Here is a 23,068-nt window from a genome sequence, read left to right as displayed (position 1 = left end):
CAGGGAAGCCTACCCCATCCTCTGCTAACTGCCGATCTCCTCCACTCTTCCTACCACTCCATCCCCCACAGCTTTTCCTCCCATACCACTATCCCCTCCCTCCTAGACTGTAAGCTCCAAGGAGCAGGGCCCTTGAACCCCACGTGTATCGCACTGTAGTGTTATTGTACTGTCTCATGTATTGTCCCCATTGTAACGTACAGCGCTGAGCGAACTGTTGACGCTACATAAATACTGTATAATAATAATAATACATCAGAATACTTGAAGAGGTCATGCTGCCTTATGCTGAAGAGGAAATGCCCTTGAAATGGGTGTTCCAACAAGACAACGACCCCAAACACACCAGTAAATGTGCAACATCTTGGTTCCAGACCAACAAGATTGACGTATGGAGTGGCCAGCCCAATCCCCAGATCTTAATCCAATAGAAAACTTGTGGGGTGACATCAAAAATGCAGTTTCTGAGGCAAAACCAAGAAATAGAGAAGAACTGTGGAATGTAGTCCAATCATCCTGGGCTGGAATACCTGTTCACAGGTGCCAGAAGTTGGTTGACTCCATGCAACACAGATATACAGCAGTTCTCAGAAACAGAGCTTATACAACTAAATATTAATTAAGTGATTCAAAGGAAAGCAAAATCTTCAAACATTTTTCAGTTTATATAGTGAATGTTTGAGTTTGTAAAGAAGAATACAAACACTGCTATTTTTTTGAACAGTCTAATATTCACTTTTCTTCAATTTTTTTTTAGAGGGACAACACAAATTTGATCTCTTTTTCTTCATGTTTTGATTTGGAATAGAATGTGTAGTGTTCCCAATGCATTTGTGTGTATGGAAATAAAAGCTATTAGAAGGATTTTGAGCTTTATTCACTTTTTTCAACACACTGCTATTATTTTGAACACAACTGTATATTGGAATTTACATAGCTTTTACTTTCTGACTGCCTATCACATTTCTTGAGGTGCTAAAATGCCAGGGCAGTACAACCCCCCCATGACCCCTTTTCAGAAAGTAGACACCCCAAGGATTTTGCAGAGAGGCATGTTAGGTGCATGGAACATTTTATTTTTTGCCACACATTTTTTGAATATGACAATGTTTTAATGTTTTTTTACACATAGTTGTCACTTTAATTATATATTGCTCATGCATGCCATGGGTATATGTGGAGAAACACCCTTCTTCCAAGTATGAGGATACCACATGTGAGAGACTTTTTGGCAGCCTAGCTACATACAAGCCCCCAAAATCCAATCACCACCTCCAGGCTTTCCAAGGACATATTTCCTCATATCACTTCCCCACTACCTATCACAGTTTCGGAGGCTCTGAAGTGCCAGAATAGTACAACACCCCCCCCCCCCAAAATGACCCCTTTTTGGAAAGTAGACACCCCAAGGAATTTGATAAAAGGAGGCATGGTGAGTATTTTACAGATATCATTTTTGTCACAGGGTTTTGAAAAAGAAAAAAAAAAAAAGAAAATACATTTTGTGTTTTCTTTCTTCGTTTTCCAAAAACATGTGGCAACAAATGAGATCTACAAAACACTCACCATGCCTCTTAGCAAATACCTTGGAGTGTCTATTTTCCAAAAAGGGGTCATTTGGAGGGGTTGCTTCTACTATCCTGGCATTTCAGGGCCAACATTAGAAGCTTATGCCACACATCACCCACTCTTGAAGACCAAGCCTTTTCTGACACTTTTTGTTCACATGAAAAAACATTTTTTTTGCTAGAAAATTACTTTGAACCCCCAATCATATATTATATATTTTTAAAGCAGAGGCCCTAGAGAATAAAACGGTGGGTGTTGAAATTTCTAATATCACACAGTATTTGCACAGCGATTTTTTAAACGCAAATCTTTTGGGAAAAATACACTTTTTAGAATTTTAATGCACAAAAACACAATGTGCTCCCAATCGTTTGGTATCCATTTACTCAGCGTAACATCATCTTTTTATATTTTATCTAACATGACATGCTTTAAAATTCCGCATGCCCGTGCAATGGCAACAAAGTACAATTTTTATTATCGATAGGCGACGATTTAAAAAGCCTTTACAGGTCACCAATATATATTTACACAGGAGGTCTAATGCTAGAATTACTGCCCTTGGTCTGACGTTTGCGGTGATACCTTACCTGCATGGTGCAATCACTGTTTACATACTATCGTGGGTCAACACGTGCGCATACAGGTAGTGCGCGCAGGGAGGCAAGGGAGCGGGTTTTTTTTTTTTTTTGTATTTTAAATTGCCCCTTTTATTTTTATTTTTTTAAATCACTTTTATTGCTATCACAAGGAATACAAATATCCCCTATAACTTCAATGGGCATTGTCATGTATTCCTTTTTGAGAAATCTGGGATCTATCAGACTCTAGACCTCTCCACTGCCCTTACATTATCTAATCTCATGGCGCTGTTTATATCCTGCGAAACTGAAGTGATGAAATGTTCGTAGCTTCCGTCTCTATATAGATGATGATATAGAGATGATTGGAGCCATTCTGGTCTCTGATCAGCTCTATGGTCAGCCAGCGGAACTGCCAGCTGTATTTTCAGATTCAGGAGAGCCCAAGAAAACTGTGGAAGGCAGCAGGGGGGGGGGGGGGGAATGTCCCTTCTTGCTGCCAGTAAAAACAATTCAGCAGCTAATTGGCCACTAAGATTGCTTTTACATGAAAGCCAACCGCCAGCTGAAAAAAATGGTACCAGAATGATGCCTGTAGCTTCAGGAATCATCCCGGTAGAAGCGGAGAATGACTGGCACACAGTTCAGCAGTCCACAAATATATTGTAATAGGTTCTAAAGTGGGCAGGGGTAGTCCAGTAGGCACTAAGGGCAGGCTGCGATGGAGAGAAGCAAACTCTGCAGTACAAGAAACAAAGAACACAGCGCCTCTCAGTGTATACTGTGATAATATTTAAGAAGAAGATAAGCATAGCAACTCACATCTTTGATATTAAAAACAGGCTTATAGGAAGGTGATGTAAAACGTCTGTAGCCAGATGTAAGGTGACTGATCCAGAGAGGAAATAGCCTTGGTCCGCCAGCAGGTGGTGCTGTATCAGGTGAAGCATAGGTGGTAAAGCCTGGCCGGGTACCCAAAATGTCCAAGGTTTGTCACGTTGGGAATCTGATGTCATCGGTGTGTGTGACGCGTTTCTGAGCATGCGCGGGACCAACTTCGGCCAGCGCGCTCTTTCAGCAGGCCTGCAACATACCAGTACATTGCTGGTCCATGTTGGGCATATATGTAACAGCAGAGAAAACAGGCATACGATGAATTGGCTCTGTGGATCAACATGACTGCAATTCTTTATTTTCTGTAATGCCCATGTTGAGGGTTAGGCCCGAAAGAGTTTTAAATTCAGAAACCGTGATAGGTTTGCATGCGAATTGTCTGGAAAGAGCTGAACTTGGGTGGGCGGCCATGTATTGTGCGTATATATTGTCTTGGCCCACAATCAATTGATACAAATCTTCCATGAAAAACAGCGGAGGGGCTAAACACTAGGGCTGGCAGCGAACGGGGCCGATCCTGCTAACTCTGTGTTTTTGGAGACACTATACAAAAGGAGGCACTAGTATAGTTCTGTATGTAATCAATATCTTGATCCGTACAAACGCTAAACTACTAATGGCGGTGAGTGCGATAGTGTGTGGGCAATCTAACGCTGGCTGTGTGGGGCGCTAGCTAACCCTGACATTATCTGATGTCTCTAGTGGCAGTAATATAGTGATCAGTGAAATATTCCATATACTGACACTGGACTAATGGCACTGGTTGGGTGACGGGGTGATCAAAGGGTTAATAGGGGCCATCAAAGGGTTAAATGTGCTAATCCAACGTGTGTGTGTATAAAATGTAGTGGTGCTTTTACTCGGTGCGGTGTTCTCACTTCTCTCCCTGGACCAACGGGTGGGGGGGGGGGCAGAGGTGCGCTCACACCCCAAAATACGAAGCGACGCAAGATTACATCGCTTTGCCAAGAGCTGCTGCTCGCCCGCAAAATGCGGGTAAGTGGCTGGCAAGTAGTTAAATAATAAAAAAATCTCAATATTTTTTTTTAACATTTGTTTTGTAATACTTGTATCACAATAGTACAATGTTACCATAGTAACATTGTACTACTGTTGGGGAGGTGATCAGGGATATTCTTTTTTTTTTTTTTTTTTTTTACACTTTGTTTTGCAGGGGAAAGATACCGTATTTTTCGCTCCATAAGACGCACCTGACCATAAGACGCACCTAGGTTTTAGAGGGAAAAAACAAGAAAAAAAAAATATTCTGAACCAATGGACTGCAGAAACAGTGCAGGGGATGACCAGAGACTGCGGACACAGTGCAGGGGATGACCAGAGACTGCGGACACAGTGCAGGGGATGACCAGAGACTGCGGACACAGTGCAGGGGATGACCAGAGACTGCGGACACAGTGCAGGGGATGACCAGAGACTGCGGACACAGTGCAGGGGATGACCAGAGACTGCGGACACAGTGCAGGGGATGACCAGAGACTGCGGACACAGTGCAGGGGATGACCAGAGACTGCGGACACAGTGCAGGGGATGACCAGAGACTGCGGACACAGTGCAGGGGATGACCAGAGACTGCGGACACAGTGCAGGGGATGACCAGAGACTGCGGACACAGTGCAGGGGATGACCAGAGACTGCGGACAGTGCAGGGAATGACCAGAGACTGCAGACAGTGCAGGGAATGACCAGAGACTGCAGACAGTGCAGGGAATGACCAGAGACTGCTGACCTTTGGGGAGGGAGGGGGAGCGGGTACCTGAATTTGACAGGTACCCGCTCCCACTTCCGCGGAGTTGTCCTTCCTTCCTTCCCTCTTCCCAGGCTGGCTTCTGTGACAGCCGGGTGCCCACTGCGCATGCGCGAGAAGCGCTGTGCTTTGTGAATGGCCCGGCGCCTTCTGGGACCTGTCATGTGTCCCAGAAGACACCGGATCATTCACAAAGCGCAGCACATGCGCAGTGGGCACCCGGCTGTCACAGAAGCCAGCGAGGGAAGACTGTGCAGCGCTGGAGCGAGGAACAGGTAAGGCCCTGCAGGAGAGAACAGCTGAGCGGCCGGCCTGGTATTCTGACATGGTGGCGGCAGAAATACCGGACCGGCCGCTTTATATTCGCTCCATAAGACGCACTGACATTTTCCCCCCTTTTTTGGGGGGAAAAAAGTGCGTCTTATGGAGCGAAAAATACGGTAATTTCTCCTGTAATGCAAAGCTTGCAGTCAGAGCCTAACTCATTCATGAACAGTCATGAACGAGTTACGTTTTGACAGCTCAGGATAGTGATATGTGATTGGCTGGATCTGGTCACATGGTACAGTGTGCTGTGATTGGCCTCATGTATCATGTGACAGCTGTGGGCTAATCACAGCTCACTAGGAAGAGAAGCAGAGCTGTTATGAATGCCATTGATTCATAACAGCTTTATTTACATGATCACCGGATCCTGTTCAGCAGGATTTTCATTCCGCTGTGTCTGCTGGACACAGCAGTTGCGAGGGGGGAGCACTGTGCCCCCGTGTTAGTACAGCCAGAGCGGCGTATGGGTACGTCGCTTTGCCTGTAGCTGCCGCTCTGCCACAGTACACTGCGGGTGGGCGGGAAGTGGTTAAGCATTGCTATTGGTGAAGGTCCTAAAGCACCAAGTAGTGTCCAACAGATTCCACGTTAAGGAATCTACTCACAGCAAGACTCCCTGAAGAAGAAAAAAGCTCCAGGGTCCTAGTGTCAATTTCCAGGAAAAGGTAAGGAAAGGTGGAGGAAAGGTAATACCCTTTTAGGGAATAACTCCCAAGGGCAAGTTCTGGCTAAGACAGGAACAGTGGAATCCAGACAGGATGGAACCCAGGCAGGTCTGAGTAAAGGTTCAATGATGAGTAGCAGCAAAGGAAACATATTGCAGGGCAAGTGTACGTTATCCCAACATTTTATATTTCCACTGTGTGTCTGTTGTATCATGTACTTGTATGAAAAAATATTCTGTTCTTTTTGCATTGCTTCTTTTGTGTGAAATACCTGGTGATCCTGCCAGCTGGGAGCACATTCATCCCAATGTGGTCAGTTTTCTTCTTTGCATTCTACTTGGGAATACAGTTTGTCCGTATTCCAGTGGTCAGACTTGTGCCTACATGCCTCCCTGCACAGCTTTTTACTGGGAAAAGCAGTGTACTGCTGTTTCTTTGACTCCTCCTGCTGAGATGCCCCCCTGTATTTTAGATCCTCAGCTCTCTAAGCCCCGTATGCAGCAGAGAACAGAGGTCAGGTGACCACTTATTAAAAAAGTGAAGTGGTAGAGGGGAAAGGGCTCCTCTGACTTTTCTACAGATATCCTGCGCTCTGGTAGGAGCTTACAGTAGCCATTCAAGGTGCTGCTAATGAAAGCATCAAGAGGGTCCAATGAGGTGAAGTCCTTCAAATAGAAGATGAATCAGTTGTTCCTTGGATGTTTCACACACGTAGCCAGGGTGGCCTATGCATTCGAACAAACATCAGTCCCATGTGGGACAAGTTCAAAGGCATGCAATTCCCAGGTAAAATACAAAGCATCTGCTCCAACCGCCCTATAACATGGGGACCTACACCAGCGGCAAAGGATTCTCTCTAAGGAGTTTAAACCATTCTAACATGGTTTGACAGATCAGGAGTCACCACTAACACAGGACAGAGGGCAAAACCAGTTATTTCAAACTTGGATCTAAGGATTGCAATTTCATATCAGTGAAGTCCCCAAAAAGGTACTTCAATCATACCTTTGACCCTTCTAGTGGTCTCCGTTAGTGTGGTGTACTGGAGCACTCATATTGTGCATGGAACACCAAAGGGGAAACGCTCTGGCATAGTCTTAGTTTGGGCCCGAGAATTCCGGGGTTTTCCCAGTCTGTGTAGAGATGTCCCCATACAGAGAATGCAGTGGAAAAGTCTTTATAGCCCTAGGAGCTCTGAAAGACCCAAAGCCTGCAACCCAAGGTGCTAACAGACCAAAGGGCTACAATCCAGGGTGGCTGGTGCTAATGAGGGTTTCAGGCAGCCACAGGCAATCAAGTCACTGTAAGTGGGCAGTGAAAAAGAACTAGAGATTTCATGGTGCTACACAGGAAGAAGTACCATAAGGATAGTGCGTCCTCTAGACTGAATGGTGAGAGAGAATGAAAATTGCTAGGTGGAGTGCTTTGACAACACATACTCTGCATAAAGTCAGCACTCAGGTTCCTCAGCCTTAACCATTACCACAGTAATATGTTGTGGCCAGAATTCTAACATGATGTCCAACTTCATCAACCGTGAGGTAGCTTCCATTGCTTTAGCCCAACCAGTCTTACTTTGTAAGTGAGCCCTCAAAGACAAAGCACATCAGGTGCTGTGCCATGGCTCTGGATCTGGAGAGCAATCTGTGGCTAACACAGTACACAATGGTCTGGAAAACACCACATAACAGAGCCCAGTGGCCCAAAGCTCACATTATGGGCTAGCCTCACTATGTACAGGGGCTTACTCTCAGCATGAGTACACGGTTTAAACCTGAACTTACAGCTGAGGCTGCCACAACTCTGGACCTGAAGAGTGTTCTGCAGCCATCAACCCAATACACAAAAATATGGAAAGCATCCAAAAGGCACCAAGATAGCCAGTCCACTGCCATCCCCCACTGCTGGATATTCAGAAGGAAGTGTTCACATCATGCAGGCATGTACATGGACACTTAAAGAAAGACCCGTAGCAAGAAGACTACAAAAATAAGAAGACTTGGGGCTGCAGCATCACATGACCCTGGCTTAACACAAGTAAAAAAAAAAAAAAAAAAAAAAAAAAAAAAAAAAGGGCATTTAGACAGGGTTCTTTGCAAGCAGATAAAAAGGAGCTGGAGTGAGAAGATTATATTGGAGTGGGGAGCATAATTTTTGAAGTCTTGACTGAAGTCAAAGAATAAATGTGGAGCGGAGTGGAAGCCTAAAAGACGAGTGGGTTCAGATTGCTCGCCTTCCCAGGTGTAGGTTCTAAGTAACCACTTGAAGACCAGAATGTTAAACCCCCTTCCTGTCTAGGCCTTTTTTCAGTTCTGCGAATGGCAAGATAGGATACTGACAATTACTTGGTCATGCACCACTGTACCCAAATTTATTTTATATACCTTTTTGACACAGCTAGAGAACTTTTTTTTCTGGTATTTAATTACTACAGTGCCTTGAAAAAGTATTCATACCCAGAGGACTTGCCCGATAGCCCATCGTTTATGGACCAGAGTTTATAACTTAATCCATTCGGTCACACATCAACCTCAGGAAGAGTCCTAGTGAAGCATTGCTTTATAAATCCCTCCAAAGACATGCCCGTAAAACTCGCACACTGATTAGCTTTTCTTTCATGGCAACAAAACAAAACTTATAGCATACTCTTAGAAATCGCCCACTCTACAATTTGAGGAAATCAAATCTAGAATTCAAGGCTTCTTTATCAATGAAATATTATTTTCCTTCCCGCCTCCTATTCCTTTTACACTATTTTTGTTTTTTTGATTTTGTGGTAGGGCCTTTGTGGCCACCGCTTGGTATTGTCAGACACCAAACTCACTCATCCTCCTTGTCTCCTTTTTAAAGCTAAAACGTTAGGATACTGCTGGGAGACATTCCTGCAGTTCCTTTCACAAACATTTGCTGTAGACTGCTAGGTTTAGTTATACCTCTGGTTATGAACTTGGTGTGTTTTCACAATGCCACGCTACGCAACTAAGCATCAAGATTGCTTTCTGTTCTGCGGACCCCTGCGCAGGTCAAAATCACTGTCATGACATTGTACATTGTTCCTTTACTGAACGCTGTTTGTGATGAACCATTTTTGCTCTCATCTTTTGTTACTCTTTTCAACAAAGATCTTTTGGTACCAGAAAAGTATTCATACCCCTTGAAAGTTTCCACATTTTGTCATGTTACAACCAAAAATGTAAATGTATTTTATTGGGATTTTATGTGATAGACCAACACAAAGTAGCACATAATTGTGAAGTGGAAGGAAAATGATAAATGGTTTTCAAAATTTTTTGCAAATAAATATCTGAAAAGTGTGGCGTGCATTTGTATTCAAGCCCCCTTTATTCCGATACCCTTAACTAAAAGCTAGTGGAGCCAATTGCCATCAGAAGTCACATAATTAGTAAATCGAGTCTACCTGTGTGTAATTTAATCTCAGTATAAAAATACAGCTGTTCTGTGAAGCCCTCAGAGGTTTGTTAGAGAACATTAGTGAAAAAACAGCATCATGAAGGCCAAGGAACACAGGGTTAAAGTTGTGGATAAGTTTAAAGCGGTGTTAGGTTATAAAAAAATATCCCATGCTTTAAACATCTCACAGAACACTGTTCAATCCTTCATCAGAAAATGTTAGGAGTATGGCACAACTACAAACCTACCAAGACATGGCCATCCACCTAAATTGACAGGCTGGGCAAGGAGAGCATTAATCAGAGAAGCAGCCAAGATGCCCATGGTAACTCTGGAGGAGCTGCAGAGATGCACAGCTCAGGTGGGAGAATCTGTCCACAGGACAACTAATATGCACTCCACAAATCTGACCTTTATGGAAGAGTGGCAAGAAGAAAGCCATTGTTGAAAGAAAGCCATAAGACGTCCCATTTGCAGTTAGCAAGAAGCCATGTGGGCGGGACAGCAAACGTGGCAGAAAGTGCTCTGGTCAGATGAGACTAAAATTGAACTTTATGGCCTAAAAGCAAAAAGCTATGTGTGGCAGAAAACATCACCCTAAACACACCATCCCCACTGTGAAACATGGTGGTGACAGCATCATGTTGTGGGGATGCTTTTCTCCAGCAGGGACAGGGAAGCTGGTCAGAGTTGATGGGAAGATGGATGGAGCCAGATACAAGGCAATCTTAGAAGAAAACCTGTTAGAGTCTGCAAAAGACTTGAGACTGGGGCAGAGGTTCACCTTCCAGCAGGACAATGACCCTAAACATACAGCCAGATTTACAATAGAATGGTCTAGATCAAAGCATATTCATGTGTTAGAATGGCCCAGTCAAAGTCTAGACCTAAAACCAACTGAGAACCAACTGAGAATCTATAACAAGACATAAAATCCAAATAAAATACATTTATGTTTTTGGTTGTAACATGACAAAATGTAGAAAGTCTTAAAGGGGTATGAATACTTTTTCAAGACACCAATTTTTTTTACTATACAAAAAGGAAAATAAGATCATAAATTCTAAAAAAAAAAAAACAAAAAAAAAAAAAACCTCTAATAAAACTTTGCTAATTATTTTTTATTATTAAATAATCCATCAAATTTAGGTTAAAATGCATTATTAATATCTGAACCAAAATGTTGCATAATAAAAATAATATATTGTATAACATTTTGCCTGTGTGAGAGTCTACAAACTATAGCGTATGTATCTGAAATGTATTAACCCTGATGTTCTAAATCTCAGTTCTTGAGGCCATAAAATGCCATAACAATACAACACCATCAAAATGACCAATTTTTGGACAAGGTATTTAGTAAGAAATATGGTGAGATTTTGAAAAGTTTATGTTTGCCACAAATGTTTGGAAAATTAAGTATATAAAATGTATTGATTCTATTTCACAAAGATGTCATTTTAACTAATTATTTCCTCACTCACTTCATAGTGATACAATTACACCTCAAAACACATTCTTCTACTCCCGTTATATAAAAAAAAAAAAAAAATGAAAAAGTACATTTTCATTATCCGTATCAACAACTTGTGGAAAAAGTGAAATAAAATCAAAATGTACTACTTTACTCTACCTTGTAAAATGTGGTTACTCCAGTGCCTTCAAAATGTGATAGGTAGTCAGGAAATTAGATGTGTAAATTAGGCCCCTTCCGTACCTGAAGATACTCCTTGGATTTAGGTCCCTCTATGCATCTAGGCTTCAAAGTCCCACAAGTGTTAACCTCCCTCCTGGATTTTGAGCCTCTATGAGGCTAGGCTCCAAAAAAATCTCGTACATGAGATATCCTCATATTCGAGAGGAGTATCAGAGAGTGTTGTGGAGTGCAATTCTAAGCATGCCCATGTTGTGTGTGAGAAATATCCTATTAACTGACAGCATAAAAAACAAAACACCACAGCTGTTAATTAATAAGATATTTCTCACAAACAGCATGGACAAGCTTAGAGTTGCACCCCAAAACACTCTCCGATATCCCTCTCGAATATGAGGATCTCTCATGTGTGAGACTTTTTGGAGCCTAGCCTCAGAGGGGCCCAAAATCCATGGGGCACCTTCAGACCTAAAAAAGGGGCATACATTACACATCTAATTTCTTGACTACCTATCACCTTATGGAGACCCTGCAGTGCCAAAACAGTAGAAACACACTGGTGAATATTTTATTTCTTACCACGTTTTTTGAAAAAGCCGATTTAAAAAAAAACAAAAAAAAAAAAACTAAAAACACTAATTTTATAAAAACAAAGTTGGCAATTTAATGAGATCTTTATTACACACAGCATGGGCATGCTTAAAATTACACCCAAAAACACATTCTGCTGTTACTCATAAGTATGCGGATACCACATGTGTGAGATTTTTCAGTGTTTGAACTGATTATGTACCAGACATTTTTTCTTGTGTATCACAAAAAGCAATCAACATTGTATAAAAATGGCGTACTGTAAAACATGCCTCTATACAAGTGCTAGGGGAGTATAGCTTAGTGTAGTGTCACCTATAACAGTTTCATTAACTATAAGCCAAGCAAACCCAGCCTGCTACATGGCTGCCCCCAGGGAATGCCATGTTCAACAGGTTTCTGAGGTACATACTTTAAATACTGTCAAAGGCTCAACTTATTTGAACATAGTTTCTGACATACCTCCTTTTTAAGCAGTGAAAGGGGAATGTAAAGAGGATGCTTGCAAAGTACAGGATCTTAGATCAAAACTAGTATGACCAGACTAGCAACTGAAAGGTCAAGAATGTGGCACTTCAGTCTTATGCTCCTCAGGAGAAAATAATTTCAGTTCCATGTTTTATTTTTGCCTATTATTTATGCCCAATGAATGATTGGGATCATAATCTGTGTTAGTCGTAAAGCCGTTTATCATTTTGATTCTCTTGATTTCAAATTAGTTGATATATGATTGATAGAGTTGCTACGATTATTTCAACATATACAAAAAGAAATAACACATGTTTAAGATTATCCCTTACAAGCTCGCACATCAACACTATAGATGCTTCGAAGAAATAACTTTGGAAGGATAGCGATATATGGCGAGAAAGAAAGATGGTATTAATGATACTATTAATGATGCTAAAAAGGCTTCTCACATTGCCCTTAGTAATCAAAGTAAAAACCTAATTTGTCAAACCAATGGTAGAATTAAATGAAAAGAGTTAGGCTCTATAATGTTTACTTCCGTTTATAGTTTGTAACTTGATACAATTAGAAATAAAGATCTGAATCATATGCTAGTACTTTCTAGGGACCCTGAGAATGCGGTTTGAATTTCAAAAGGTGTCAAAATGGTTGAAAGGAAAGGTAACCCTCCCAGTAACTAACTGGCACCTAGTTTAGTTTAATTTCATACAGCATACACATGACTGAGATATAGGGGCACAGATAAACGTGGCAACAAAATGTCAGTGTTGTGCCCATTATAATGTTATTAAACACATCAGTTTTACCTGTTCAGGACAAAAATAGGAAAACTGGAATTATTTAAATTGTAAAACGAGAACTATTGTTTATCTTATTACTTGCAGAGCATGTTGAATTCAATATTTGTCAGAACCTATAGAAGGCTGAAAGATGGGATAGTATAAAAGACCAGAAGATAAAGGCCACCATATTGGCAAAACATTTTGTTCAAGAGTATAATGCGGATATTCATTTGATTTGGTTTCAGTTTTCATTATCGATCACAGAAAGTCACCCCTCAAATGTGGGAAGGAGAGATTTTTCTGAAACTCAAAAGAAAAAGGTAGTTTGGATATTTAAAATGGAAATCAGAATGCCACTGGGGTTAAACTCCGAATGGAACATTTCATATTATGAATACATTTTTTTCTCTGCGGATTTTCAGAAGTGGATGTGGTTATGGTAAAGTGAACATAGTTATGGTAGATCTGTGGTTGTAGTCAATAGGTGACTCATTTTGGTACCAAAAGGGTTAAATGACTGAATTGAGAACTCCACTCTACTGAGCAAAAAAAAAAAAAAAAATTATATATATCATACGAATATTAACTTCCAGTATGTGCAGGTGGTATTCTAGCAACTGGTAGATTAATATTCAGAATTATATTTCAAACCAAGGGATACCAAACAGTGTACCTTTGTCACCCAGGAGGGAAGAGACTGCTTTCTTCTCTCTTCTAGGTGCTAATATAGTCATGTATCAAACAAATTGTTCTTTTCATTTATCCCTATAATCCCCTTTCTCAAATAAATATATGTAAATAAAATCAAATATACAAACACAGATGTGTAATAACACTCAAATTGGATGAAAAAATAAAAATAAATAAACTATAGTGTCCAAAAATAATTTCAAATACGATGATCCAATGCAGAAAACCTCAAAAAAATAAAACCGCAAATAGTGTATTACCTTAATTACATATAATTGTGCGCTATGTGTCATGTACACTCCATAAATGGTGTTCAAAAACGTGAGAGAAAAGAAAGAAGAAAAAAAATAAATTGTTTTATCTATATATATACACACTCTAGATGTGCACCAACAAAATAACCCAAAATGCATGTAAAGTATATCTCATTAATTGTGACAGTGAACTCAACACACTGCAACCACTACTACTTTTACCATAAAACAAATGTGAATCCAAACAATTAGTGTAAAAGTGACCACTCCAACCTAGTGCAACAAATGAACAATTACCCTATAGAGGTAATAATCCGCTTTACAAAGTGGTGGATGGCTGCACCTCCAAATTTCTCAAACTTCCTTTAAACATATATCCACTTTCTTTAGGCATATCTTCACATCCCTCATAAGGTAAAATAGGCAGTTAGTGGCTGAATAGTAAAGATACAATACTTTATTTTATCCACTTACATAGAAAACTCCAACTTTCAGCTTGTGTAACACATGGACAAGCACTTCCCTGGAGAAAATCGCATTTTCCTTAATCAAAGATGGCCGCACTCGTACTTCCGGTACAACGTAATTGTGTCATACGTCACGTGTCCCGACGCGTTTCGTCACTTCCTGGACTTTGTCATCACTTTGTGCCCAGTTCCTGATAAACTTTATGAATTGTATGTGAAATGGTTACATGTGAAATGGACATTTTATGGCACGCTCTGTATCCTAAAGCCCTAATGGCCTAACAGGTCATGGCTGACTGAGTTATTGTTTTACGATCGGGCAGACAGAGGAAAGTGGTTTTCAAAGCAGACCTCCTGCACCAGACTAAATAGCGGTTTACAGCTTTGGAGCTTCATCAATCTGTGTTTTATTTAAAATAGGAGACCCTTTTGAAGTCCGTTCAACTTGCAGCTACAAATTCCATTTCAAGAGGGAGGAGGGAGGAGAGGAGACAAAATGGCTGAGGCCTAACAAGATGTAAAAAAACCGCTCCAAAAAAATCAAGGGGAGCAGTTAAATTTGCTGTTTACACCTGATTTCCGGGTTGGGTACGGGTGCTGCAAAAATTGTGGTCTACCAATAGGGATTTGCAAGCACATCCGGAAGGACACAATCAGCTCTACTGGACTGTGTTTGGATTCTTGGTGGCTGTGGGACACTATTTGTGCTAGCCATCGCACTCGCTTGTACTGCACTTATGGGACTCGCCACATCACCAAGCGATACTGCAGTGCTGATATGTAAAAGACAAGGATGTACTAGGCCGCTGGTGCTCACCAGTTCACGAAAAGGTAAAGCGGCACTAGTACTGGCACTCTGTTGTATATGGAAATCATCATGCAATTGTAACACCTCAGCAACCTGAGAATGGGATTGGGTACCCCTGACCTTAGCAGAGACCTCTACTCCATCGTTTGAGCTGTCAGTGTGCTGCTGCTATCTGCAGGTTTGCATTCTGAGCCTGATTCTGTCAGTGAGGCTTCTCCTTCGCTCTCATCTGACATGCTCAGAATCCTGTAGGCCTCTTCACTAGTGTACCTTTCGTTGGACATTTTGGCCACTAAATTTATAGGTACATAGTACGACTCACAGGAAAAAGAGCACCTGGCTGTCAGGGACTGCTTGAACCTCTACAAAAACAATTTACCTGCTAGTACTAGCAGAGATCAGGCCTGATCTTGCTAAGCCTGCAGTTTTGTGTGCAATGTATCAATTGCTGGGGGAGAGGGGGGCTATCTGGGAGGGACGCTAACTGAAGTCATCTGTGACACTAATACACTGATCAGTAATTAAAAATCTATACACTGTACTAATGACACTGGTGACAGGGCAGTGAAAGGGTTAACTAGAGGGCGATCAGGGGGTTAAATGTGATCTAGCTGTGCTTTTACAGTAAAAGTGCGCTACTTTTACTCTATTGATCTACTTTCTTCACTCTCTGTAATGGAATGTGCTCCAGGGAGAGAAGACTGCATCGTTTCCTGTGCCTGGGTAAATGTAAACACAGGCACAGGAAGACCTCTGATTCGGTACAGCCGATCAGCAGGTCCAGGTTGTGCAGAGGTAGGAGAGAGGACCTTAGGGAAGGGGGTAAAAAGTCAGCTTTAAGAGTGTTGTTATTGGTTTGTTTTCGGTGTTTATATTTGGACAGGCCAAAATATGTTGATATTAATATTTAACTTGTATTTGTTTTTATATTTGTTTGTATTTATTTTTATGTTGATAGTATAAGCTGCAGCTTTGTTAAACAGGTGGTGTTTTTTTCCCACCATTGTTTCCTTATATACTATTTAATCAGGTGACAGTTAAACGTACTGTATATAATCCTTGCAATTAAGCACTTTTGAAATTCATGTACTTTACAAATGTCCACTGCTTCACCTGCAGGACACTGCAACCATTAGCGTGCAACAGAAGTAAATGAAAGTTCTATGGAGGGAAGAAACAGGAAGCACTTAGTCATGTGACTTGTTAAAAAAAAAAAAAAAAAAAAAAAAATCACAGAGCCCTCTCTGCTACGTTAAGCAAAGAGAAGTCCATAAGCTTCCACCGGCTGTATACTGCGGAGTGATTTGTATGAATGGAATGTGCCACAGTGTGCGTAGTTTACGTGAAAGTGGATAGTTATATCCAATCTCTGTTTTAAATAGGTCCCTTCGTGACTTGTCACTGGTACAAGCAGTGAATGAAATCTAAACACTTTATAGATGTCATTGGAGCAGGAGGTAAGGGGTATTTTCCCAAAGAGCACTACTATTTGGTGACAGCTATTGAAGGTGGTATTTTCTCTCACTTTTTACAGATTGCTGCATATGCTCTGTTGCATTGGAGGGACAAAAAAAAACCAATCTGTGGCAGAAATGTTTTGGGTTTTTTTACTTGCTACAAAAAAAAAAAAAAAATTGCTATCTGCCATTTGTACTTCCTTGCCAATCTCAAACCTTCTATCTAAAGTTCACATATCGTAAGAGGTCATTACCAATGACTAACCACTTCTGAGCCCACTTCTATCTACATACATTGAGCTAAGTAACGGCTGAAAGTTCATTCTGCTTTGTAACACTTTGGATTGTCATCTTCTTTATGGAAAAATATTAAATGTTTAGTGAATATATAACTGCATTAAATGGTGCATATATTATATAACACAAATAAACATTATATAGAAAGAAAGGTTCAAAAGAGCCTAAAAAAAACCCCAAAAAATGTACATAATGACCTCAAAGTTTTAAAAGTGTAAACCAGAAATAGGAAAATGCAGTCCCTATAAAAGATTGATTCAAATCTATGATGGTGAAGGCCAAAAGGAAAGTGGAGATCATTAATGCATATTTTTTTTTTATCTGTCTTAAAATAAATATCTGTCATAAAATAGATGCCAGTGCCAGATAACGACAACACATTTACAGTAAAAACAAGAAAAAAACAACCAAAACAACAAAAAAAAACAAAAAAAAAAAAAAAACACATCACACACAGCTTTCTAACTGATGGAATCCCACACCTTTTTATTGACTCCTGAGTTCCAAGTTGAAACGATTGTGCGTAATAGAGACATGGAGCCTTTACGCTACAGCTATCATGTTAAGGTCTCATAAGCAATGTTCCTACTCCCCCCCCCCCCCCCTTTGCAAACTATGGAATTTGTAGCTATAACTTTTAACAAACTTCTTATCTTAATTAAAAACACAAATAGACCCAGCTTCCAGACCTGTAAGCAGCTAATTAGTCTTGGCAGGATGTCTGTTCCCACAAACCATGGAAAACACTTTCCTAAGCCCTATCGTAAAACAATAACTCAGTCAAGCCATCACACATGACATATAAGCTCATTAAGGCTCTAGGAATGCTGAGTGTGCCATAAAAATGTCTATTCCACAACCTAACAATTCCACATAAAATTCATAACATTCAACAGGAACAGGACACATAAATATTAGGTATATATTTGAATGGGGAATATCATACCGAACAAAATCAAGGTCATAGAGGACTACCCTAGCACATAGGAAAGGGGAGAAAGTCTCCTCCCGCCTGGGAGGCAAAAGGTACGCTGTGTTTGGTATCCCTGGGTTCGAAATATAAATCTCAACAACATCCTGCCAACTTCTAGCATACCACCTGCACATATTGGAAGTTATTAATATTAATGTAAAACTATATTTGGGAATTGGTCGTAAACATGGTGGCCTCCCAGCACTCATCCCTTAAACTGGATTATTGGTCAGTTGGTCTCTGGCGACACCCCTTTGATATCACAGAAAAGGGACTGACCGGATCTAGTATGCTGAGCTCTCGTTTTACCATCAACCAAGGAATACCCAAGAGAGCCACAGCAACGTTTTTGCTTGGACAACTGGACTTTGCTAAAAGCAAAGACTTTGCAGGCAAGTTCTGCCTTCTTAACTCCTTTTATTTATATGTTGCTTTATTATTCTATTTATTTATTTGTAACATCCCTTTCTGTAAATAGACGTGTTAAAATTATCTCTAAGGCTTTTAATGCAAACTAAAGAATCCCTGTCTCTTGAAGCGTGCTAATGTATATAATAATCCCCTGAAAATACCTGTTGGTGGGGACAGTGTGTGTTACAGACATTTATTGTTCACATTTGTTCTTGCTAACAATGTGAAAGGTAGATAGTCCCAAAGCCATCTGGTGGCCGTTTGGAATTTGAAGGGTTAATTGCATATTTAACCTAACCCAGTGTTAATCGCTCTCAGGTTTCTGGCGCACAGAGTGTGGTCCCGTAAGCTGGAAAATCTTTGTGCAGGGTGTAGCTGAGTGCGCGTGACAGCGCAGTGAGAAGGGCAGGGGTCGGGCACTGTGTTTGTCACACAAGTGACAGCTAAATTTTACCAATAACAAAAAAAGGGTAATAAAACGACAATTAGCTATGGTTTCTCTGAATAGACTGGTAAAGAAATGTAGGTTGTGAGGACTACGAAAGAATGCATGTACATAGGTAAAGAACTGCTTACAGCTCATGCACACAGGTGATTTTCCTTATAGTGTAGAATACAGGAACATTTCCACACCCAGGAGGCACAAATACGGCTACAGGCCACTTCTAGCAGCTCTGCCAAAGTCAATGATGAGCTAAAATATGAAGCAGCTGTCCACTGTTCCAGAGGTAATTGTGTGCAAGGCTGTATGCATGGAAGGACATATGCCCCAAACGAGGAAACTCTTTGTTCAGATTGTATGTTCCCAAACGACCATCATGTATTTCAGCTGGTCATTGATTCTAACCAATCTACTGGCAGTGGGCTCTACACTGCACCTGTACATCCTGGGAGCCAAAACATGCCCGGTTTTATGCTGTGTGGGCAAAGGCACCCGTGTGCCTGAGCCCTTAATCCCTTCCGGACCAGCCGTTCTATATAAAAAAGCCAGGACGGTGGCAGTGCAGGGTCAGGTGGCCGTTTATAAACGGCCTCCCCGCACCCTGCTTGTGCGCGCTCCCTGGGAGCGTGCAGCACCGCGATCCAGTGCCCGCTGTGAAACACCGATCGTCGGATGGGACCTCTATACGAGGTCCCGATCATGTGATCACTGATTGGCCAATCAGTGATCACATACAAAGTAGTAAGCAAGATGTCACTTGTGACATCATTGCTTACTACGTGTGAAATCTGTGAATGATCACAGAAGTCACATGGTACAAGGCTATTCACAACAGCCTTGTACCATGTGACAAGCTGTGACCAATCACAGCTCACTCAGTACTTCTCAATGACTGCAAGAATGCAGACAGAGAGAAAGAGAAATTATTGCTTTTACATCCTATATGGGTGTAAAAGCAATCAGTGTAAAAAAAAAAAAAATCTTCATCATCCCCCACAAGTAGTACAGTGTCACCATGGTGACACTGTACTGCTAGGGTGACAGTATGTAAAAAAAATATAAAAAAATTAAAATAAAAATGTAAAACAAAAAAAGTTTAAAAATTATAATTTTTGGTTATAAAATAATTTGGATTTTTTTTTTTTACTAAAAAGATAACGGAATACATTTTGGCCAAGATTTATGATGAAATATTATTTATTTGCAAAATTTTATAAAAAACACTTTCAAAATTTTTGAATTTTTCATTTACATAGCAAAAAAAATAAAAATCCCAGCGGTGAATAAATACCACCAAAATAAATCTTTATCTGTCTCAAAAAAATGGTAAAAAAATTAATTTGGGTACAGTGTTGCATGACCGCGCAATTGTCATTCAAAGTGTGATAGCGCTGAAAGCTGAAAATTGCCCTGGACAGGAAGGGGGTAAAAGTGTCCGGTCTGGAAGTGGTTAAAGAATAGCATATAAAAAGTGTAGTTGAAAATGAAATACATTGAAATTAGGCTAGTTAGCTGTAATGTATCATTGGGGTTGCGTTTGTTTCCAGTATGTTTCAAGATTTCTTTTTTTCCCCCCAAAAAAAGCTTGGAGGTTATGTTGCTTTTTTTTTATTATGGCAAATAAATTGTAAATGTTTGTAAACCGAAGGTTATATACCCAGCTGCTGTAGCAGCAATATCACCTTTCCGTAAAAATATAGAAGAGCAGCTTAGAAATGCTGGGTAACATTAAACAAAGTAGCACAACACAATAGTAAGGAGCAGATGCAAAAGCAAATACAGTTTGAGATGTATGAAAGAATAAATAAAAATGATGGAGCATAGTACTACACTTGTGTAGCCACATATGAATAAAGGCTACAATTTGGGACACCAAAAATTAGGAAGAACGTTGAAGATTGGAAGAATGTTCAAAATATGAACTAACAAAAAACAAAACAAATACAGGAAAACAGTGTAAAAATAAAAGGGTTCGAACATTTGAGCTTGTAATTTTAGGATAAAGATACCCTAAAGGCAATTAAAATCTATGAATATATACATCAATATAAAGATTATTCAACCTAACTTTTTAGGCCTCACACTCAGTGCTGTCTGTGCCCTGTTTGTAGCTGGGATGCACAAGCTGCACTGAACGAGCTGTGGTGGCCGAGCATAGAGATGACACCATCTCCTCTCACTGCCTACCCCGTATCACTGCTGTCAGAAGACACATTCAAATTAGCCTTAAAATTCTTAAAAAGTGGCAAGCTTCTTCTGCTGGTGGCAGATTACAGTGGGAGGCTGCATAGTGCAGGATAGCTTGGTGGCAGGATAGTGACACGCTGCATCTGGTGGCAGGCTACAGTGGCAAGTGACACGCTGCATCTGGTGGCAGGCTACCGTGGCAAGTGACACGCTGCATCTGGTGGCAGGCTACCGTGGCAAGTGACACGCTGCATCTGGTGGCAGGCTACCGTGGCAAGTGACACGCTGCATCTGGTGGCAGGCTACCGTGGCAAATGACACGCTGCATCTGGTGGCAGGCTACCGTGGCAAGTGACATGCTGCATCTGGTGGCAGGCAATAGTGGCACGTTGCATCTGGTGGCAGGCAATGGTGCAAGTGAAAGGCTTTATCTGGTGGCAGGCTAAGGTTGCAAGTGACACACCGCATCTGTTGGCAGGCTACCGTGGCAAGGGACACGCTGCATCTGGTGGCAGGCTACCATGGCAAATGACACGCTGCATCTGATGGCAGGCTACTGTGGCAAATGACACGCTGCATCTGGTGGTGTGGAATAAATGGAATAACAAAATGGGAGTAAGCTTATCAAAAACTAACTGAATTCAGTTATGAATGCTACATACTAGATTGGGATTGTTTATCTATGGAATCAGGGAGGATTTTTTTCCCCCCCGTGCAACAAAACTGGCCACAGTTGCTTATGGGTTTTTCTTGCCTTCCTTTGGACCTAAATTGCTGGACTTTGTCAGAAGCTATGCATGATGCACAGGTATCTACTTACTACCTAGTTAATGATATAACCGTAATCTTGTTTGCTTCTATTTATCACCCTTTTATCAGCAATTTCACCTAAGATAATATATGCATAATGTGCCTTTTTATAAGACAGCTTTCAAAGTTCACATGAACTATTTGTCGGGTTCAGTACTGTGATTAAACTAAAACTGGAGGGAGGGAGGAGAGGATCTATAAACAGGTACAAAATACAACTGGAAATGGAATTTCATGTTCATGTCATTACCTCACTACTTTTTCCCAGTACGTTCACTCCTACTACATCACTGGGACTGAGTTTGTGACTATTTCAAGCAGACCCACCCACTTAGCAAGCAGGAAATAAATGGAATGTATGTGTCAGTTTAAACAAAACACTTGTACATAAAAACTATGTAATGACTTTTGCCAAGATCCTTGTAAAATGCATATAATTTATCTAAAGAGAAAGGTTTGTGTCCTAAACTGGAGTCACACCTTAAAGTGGAACTTCACTCTCTCAATCAACATTGACTATTTTGAATCCTTATGCTGCTAGCATTAGTAAATAGATAGGAAAGTATATCACATTTACTTGTTTTAAACGGTTTATCAAAATGTTTTAGTTACTTCCTAGTTGCCATACCTAGGCAAATTATGTTATACATCCCAAGAGTCTTCAGGGAGGGAAGAAGGGTTTTTTTCAGCTAAGCACACCCTCCTCTCTGTGTGCCTGAGCTAAGGGCAGATAGATTCCAGGAAGTAAATGCTACATGAATCATCTGCCCTTACTCAAGACATCCACAAGCAGCAATGCTAGGGAATGCTTTTCTAAGTAATTTCATAGAAAAATAAAACATGGAGACATGGATGAATAGGTGAATTTGTTTTGAACATTACAAGTGAAATAAAGAGTGCTTCTGGTTTATGGTACCCAGATTCAGTGTAGTTCCACTTTCAGCAATAAAATATAAGTGTGCATGTTTTTGCCAAGATGCAGTATGAAGCTTATCTTGGGGCAGAAATGTCCACTCTGTCCAACAAATTTGGTCCGAGTTCTGACAAAGATCTGCCAAGCCAGTATTGTTTCATAGACAGCACTACTGTTATGTCTGCATGAGTTTTTCAGCCATGCATTTCATACTTCTCTGATCATTTATACTGGTACATTAGGTGGCCATGCTAAATCGCCTAGTTATCACATGGATTACGAATATCTATCTGAAGTGTTATTAGAATCACTTTGTTATCTTCAATTTCTAATGAATGGAGCCCAAGAGTATTGGAAAGATAGTGTTAAATGACAATTGCTGTGCTCTTGAAGATTCTTTAAATACCTGTAGATTGTCCCTCGGCTTGCAGGGCAATTTTTTCTTCTTCTTGGAAACCACTATCAACTGTAATGGAAAAACAAAAGGAGGTTACAATTACTATAGGAGTCTAGTGACTTTACAGTAGTCCATAAAGCATTAAAGCAGATTTCCAAAAAAAATCTGCACCTTGAAGAGCCACGACACCAATCCTGTCCCCAAAAACTGCATGCCACATTCACCATAAAAGGCAGAAAGTCATTTACGTTA

General features: G+C 40.7%; 1 protein-coding gene across 4 annotated transcripts in view; it reads right to left on the bottom strand.

Moving 5' to 3' along the window:
- LOC149440882 (uncharacterized) overlaps nucleotides 1–23,068 on the bottom strand; it is a 117,283-nt gene that overhangs the window by 76,938 nt on the left and 17,277 nt on the right. For all 4 annotated transcript variants that reach the window (XM_089658109.1, XM_089658108.1, XM_089658111.1 and 1 more), the window contains exon 2: nucleotides 22,826–22,885. The gene's annotated coding sequence lies outside the window, so the exon portion shown is untranslated. The remainder of the gene's footprint in view (nucleotides 1–22,825; nucleotides 22,886–23,068) is intronic.

The sequence above is a fragment of the Staurois parvus genome, unplaced genomic scaffold (genome assembly GCF_062004578.1).
Source record: "Staurois parvus isolate SC_StPar_1 unplaced genomic scaffold, SC_StPar_1.0 ptg001051l, whole genome shotgun sequence".
Lineage (NCBI taxonomy): Eukaryota > Metazoa > Chordata > Amphibia > Anura > Ranidae > Staurois > Staurois parvus.
The sequence above is the reverse complement of the archived record's forward strand: the minus strand, read 5'-3'. Positions and strand labels throughout refer to the sequence as shown.